The sequence below is a fragment of the Heterocephalus glaber genome, unplaced genomic scaffold (assembly GCF_053883595.1).
Source record: "Heterocephalus glaber isolate CG9 unplaced genomic scaffold, H.glaber_assembly_v1.0 deba00001442, whole genome shotgun sequence".
NCBI lineage: Eukaryota > Metazoa > Chordata > Mammalia > Rodentia > Bathyergidae > Heterocephalus > Heterocephalus glaber.
This window is the reverse complement of record NW_028258296.1, coordinates 11,798,993-11,804,491: the sequence shown is the minus strand read 5'-3', so window position 1 is coordinate 11,804,491 and position 5,499 is coordinate 11,798,993. Positions and strand designations below refer to the sequence as shown.

At 37.7% G+C, this 5,499-nt stretch overlaps 1 pseudogene; it reads right to left on the bottom strand.

The window, feature by feature from the left end:
- Window positions 1–550: 550 nt before the first annotated feature.
- Window positions 551–4,698, bottom strand: LOC147827595 (mitochondrial import receptor subunit TOM20 homolog pseudogene; annotated as a pseudogene).
- Between the last annotated feature and the right edge of the window lie 801 nt (window positions 4,699–5,499).

Sequence of the window (5,499 nt, the reverse complement as noted above, 5' to 3'; positions counted from 1 at the left end):
GATGGACATACAGGCCACTTCCAAGATGTAGCTATTATGAGTTGTGCTGCTATAAACATGGGTGTGCATGTATCACTGTAATATGATGTCTTTAACTCTTTCAGGGAGATACCTAGAAAGAAAATAGCTGGGCCAGTGGTATTTCTAATTTTAGTTTTTAAGGAATCTCCATACTGATTTTGTCACTGGGTATACTAGTTCATATTCCCACCAAAAACACAGGATTCCTTTTAACCTACAGCCTTGCCAGCGTTTGTTATTATTTGATTTCTTTTTTAAAATATGCTACTATTAGAGTAAGAAGTCCCACAAACTCTATTCAAGTCTTTAGTCCCAGTACACTCCACTCTCATTGCATGAGATAAATTAATCAATCTGAAACATACAGAAGATGAAAAGCAAAAAGGGAACAAACATTTGTACGGGGAGATGATCCCAGTTACCTTAAATGTCAATTTTCAAATTTACATAGTCACAAAATTATCTAATCAGTGAAAATCAAAAGATGAATTCAGAGCTACTAAGTCAGGCAACCATGCGAAACTCCGAATATTAAAAAAAAAAGCAAGTCCTGCTTGCCCAAATGCACTCCTCAGGTAAAGCTGAATTTGAAAATGCTGAACAAAACCAAAAGAATGAGAAGCTGAAATGGACACTTCAAAGATCACTAGAGCGATTCCCTAGTTTTATAAATGAGGACAGTGAGCAGACAGAAACTGTTGAAGTTCACATGGTGAGATTAGGTACATGGATCTCATTTCTGGTGCTACTTGTAGTTACATATACTTAAAATACCTAACAACACTAAGTACACTGATTTAAATAAAACAGCTCAAGACTGATAAAGAGGGAAGAGGTGAAGCCCTTAGTACAGGGCAGCAGCACACTGCATGTATTCGAATAAATGGAAAGAAAGGATCTCTCATTTTAACGCTCTTTTCAGAAACACAATCAAGTCTCTATCCAACTCTCATTTATTAGAAATGTGCTAGCTTTAAAACATGCATTCATCTATCTCCTACATTTTTTCACTTTCTTTTCCTTTTTGGGGGGCGCTGAGGTCAAACCTAAGGTCTCATGCATGGTAGGCAAGAGCTCTATGTTGAGTTACACTCCCAGCCCTTTTGCCAGTGGTTTAAAACTAAGCACTGGGTTCTATTTTTTTTTAATGTTGTATGTATATTTTAACTGCAGGTCTAAGAAATAAGCAAAATGCACATTTTGGTAACTCAGTGTTTTTATAAAGCGAAAAGCTCTCTATTAAGTTATACTTTTCACTCCAAAAAATAAATAAAAGACAAATAGATCTGCACAAAGTAAGCATTAACTTTGGTAGATTTCAATGTAGGAGAGTCCATAATAAGCATATTGGCCCTTATTCCCCACAGCTGTTCAACTTCCAAGCTAAGAATTTTTAAAGTCTTTTTTGAGATTTTGTTATGTTGAGATTTGTTTTTCAGTCCACATCACCTTCAGCCAAGCTCTGAGCCTCTAGCTAACTGTTGGGAGCTTAGCGAGAAACATCTGGAGCACTGGTGGAGGAAGAGTTTGCTGCAGCGCCTGGCTGCTGTGTCTGTCCACACACAGCAATTGCGCTTGTCCGATGGTCCACACCCTTCTCATACTCACCTTGAGCTGGTAACTTCACCAAACTATTTTTTCAAGGAAGAATTTCTGAACAGCTTCAGCATGTTTAAGGTTAGGAAACTTGGAAAGGCCAGCTCTCTCCTTGGTCTTTCTTCCTTCTCGAAGCCTGTTCTTGGAAGTTGGGGTCATTCTTCCTCTTGCAGTGGAAGTAGATGCAGCACCTCATGAAGGGGGCCCTGCACGTGCCGGAAGTGACGGTGTTGATCTGGCCCACCATCTTCTCTTGACTTAGGCATGTGTTGCCCTGGGCAGGCCTCCACAGGAGCAGTTGGCCACTATTATTTAATTTCTTGATGGTAGCCATTTATTCTGCACTAAGATAGAAGCTCAGTGTTGTTTTAATTTGTATTTCTCTAGTGACCAGAGATGTTCAGCACTTTTTGCTTGTATTTATTGGCCATGTGTTCTTCTTCCATGTAGTGTCTATTGCTCTCAGTTGCCTGTTTTTGATTGTGTCTTTTATTTTGAGAGGCATTATTTTGAGACCTTTAGATATTCTAGATATTAATCTTCTGTCTGAGCAATAGCTGGCCAAATGTATTTTCCCATTCTATAGGTTTTCTTTTTACTCTGTTGGTCATTTCCTTTGCTGTGCAGATATAATCACATTTGTTGATTCTCAGTATTATTTTGTTGAATCTCAGTATATCTGTACAATGGAGTTCGGTCCAGAAAGTCTTTGCCTATGCCTATGTCTTCAACAGTTTTACTTATTTTATCTTCTAGCCGAAGAAGTTTGTCTGTTTTAACATTTAGATCTTTGATCTCTTTTGATTTTAGTTTAGTATATGATGAGGTATATGGGTCTAAATCCAATCTTCTGCATGTAGATAACCAGTTTGCCCAGCACAATTTGTTAAAGAGGCTGCCTTTCCTCCAGTGAAGGTGTTTGACCCCTTTATCAAAGATCAGATAGGTGAATGCGCCTGGAGTTGTTTCTGCACTCTCTGCTCCATTGATCCACATCTCTGTGTTTTTGATCGACACAGTTTTATATCAATATTTACTAAAATTTTAAATACAATGGTATAAAAAGCAAAGATTTCAAAAGTACAAAATATTAGAGGGAGTGGAGATTTAGCTCAGTGGTGCCATGCCTGCCTCGCAAGCACAAGGTCCTGGGTTTGATCCCGGGTCCCAAAAATAAGTACAAAATATTAGAAAGCTATATCAGTGCTGTTAATCTTCATGCAAACAACCTCTTACTGAGGTAAACAATACTAGTTCTGAAACGAAGAATATGTACAAAATGATGCTATACTAGAGTTTAAAAGTAGGATTGGTTGAGAGATTGTACATGATACAAATCTTCTTTGAGTTCACCAAGCACCTTACTGATCCGTTTTTTAATCTCGTCTTTTATTATTTTTGAATAGTTCAACTGTGCTACTTTTGACCCCCACCCCCCTTGTGGATCAACTTTGGGGCAGTTGGGAGTTTTTGGAGGCATTTTATGGCCCTGTCTTCTTCTGTTTCTATTTTTTTGTGCTTACCTCCCTTCCCTGGGAGCCAAAGTGAACTTTCCAGACTGCTTTGCCCTTTTTTCTCTGTCATGCTCTATTTCTCTAGCTTCTCTGTAGTTTCTTATTTTTCTGTCCACTCCCCACCAATTTCCAGAGATTTACTTCTGTTTTTGCTTCTACACCAAGTTGTTATTTTCCTCATGTCTGGATTCCACTGTATTTTGCTACTGATTGCTACTCTGCCATTTTTTCCCTCAGCAGGGTCATTTTTATCCGCATCGCCACTCACCTGCAAGTAATATTCCATGACATTACAATGGCTACAATGTCACTAGGTGAAGAGAATTTTCCAACTTTATTAAGGTTATAACCTTAAGGACCACTGTTATATATGGGCCCCTGGTGACAGAAATCTCGTTGTGTGGTGCATGATTACACATATAAACCTAATGGTTTGACAGGCACTTTGAGAACTTGGGCGAGGGCAGGCTACACTCTGTCAGCTGCTTCTCCAAGGACTGACAAATTGGACTTCCACTGGGCCACACCATGCAGCCTTGGAGCGACTCTTTGGAAGCCTGCTTGCCAACCCAGAAATGGACCCTCTTAGAGTCCCTGTCTTTGAGGATCTTGTCTGTGTTGGATGCCATCTCTCCTTGGGAACCACTCCTCAGACTTTGAACTGTAATTAGACTTTACTTGCTACATAAACCTACTTCCATCCTAATTGATCAATTGGACTTTGATAATTTTGGAACTCATTTTGTGGTTAATGTAGTTTTTTCTGTTGAGTACATTCTTGATGAGATGTATTCATGTTATTCTTCTCCTCTTCAAGAATTGTGCACCTCAAAAAATCCCCAGTTTTCAGTGTATGGCAATAAACACTGTGACTCATGAACTCATACTTGGATCATCTCCTTATTTTAAACATACAAATCAACTATGCGGATCAAGTGGCATTCTCCAAGAAGACACACCCAATAGAGCCTACTTCTGTTTACTAAAGGCTCTAGCCAGGGACATTCTGCTAAGGATGTCCCAGAGGTAAGATTCTCCCTTCCAGCAAATATCACTGGCCTATTTACCTGGAGGTCCAATCACATCATCTGTCTTCTTTTTATTTGCCCTAGAGATTTGCCTTTTATCTCCCCTTCTTGAAAGAAGTGAATGGAAGACAGAGTGACTGCTTGAACACCTTCTCAACTATGCATAGAATTCACGACTGCATATCACTTGTATTCATATTAGTATAAAATATACAATTTAATTTTAAAGGGTAAATATAAATAATAACACTTAAAGAGTTACCTCAACTATCAGATGGATTTAAACTTATCCAGTCCATCCCTGTAGTCTGCACAGCCATTTGTATCTCAAAAGGCCATGATGGTTTATGGGATTAAGATTTGTACATATTAACAAGTGGGTGATAATATGAATATTGTTATTAATCAACAGACAACCATAGTTAGGGATTTTTAGGTCATCATTTGAAAACATGTGATGATACCATTTTGTTACTGAACAAGTAAGTAAGAGGCATGGAATTAGCCAAGTGTTTCCTAGCTACCTAACCGAAATGTTTATTGACAAGAAAACCACAATCATATTTGATACAGCTTGAGATCTAATAACTATTATAATTTCAAAATAGTATAAACCGAAAAGATATTTCCCTCTCTCTGTTACAACTATAAGGTCTAACAATAGCAATTTTTGTTTGGGAGAAAGTCACCAATACAGTACTACTAATACTAATGTTATTTATTTGCCTGCTCATAATTCAAGGACATGTTAGACTTTAATTAGGTGTTGATGAAAAAATGTGATTTTTTTTTTCCTATTAAAGTTTAAGATCCTCTGAACTCTATTTAGAATGACAAGGGTCAGAACATGCTACCCTAAAATATAGCTCCCACTGTAGTTTTACTTTTATTAAGTGTTTACAATGATAGTTCAACCATCTTTTAAGATATTTGCTCTTGTGAACTTCAGACAGTACCATGAATTAAAATAGCATGAAGTTGAAGCTCAGTGGTTTTGTGAATTTTTTTTTTTTTGATACCCAGTATCGAACTCAGGTCCTTGTGCTTACAGGGCAGGCAATAGAACAACTGAGCTAAATTCCCAGACCAGTTTTGTGAATTTTAATTATAATGTTTATTGAACTCTATGTGTCAGGTACCGTTCAGAATTTCTCTTACATATAAGTAAAGTATTCTTCACAACAATTCTGAAAAGTGATATCTTATTATTCTCATGTCATAGGTGAGGAAACTGAGACTCAGAACGATTATGTGATTTATGATCCCATTGTGAATGGCAGGCAGTACTGCATTTCAGATCCAGGTAGTATGACTCCAGGGCGATTTCTCAAAATCATTAT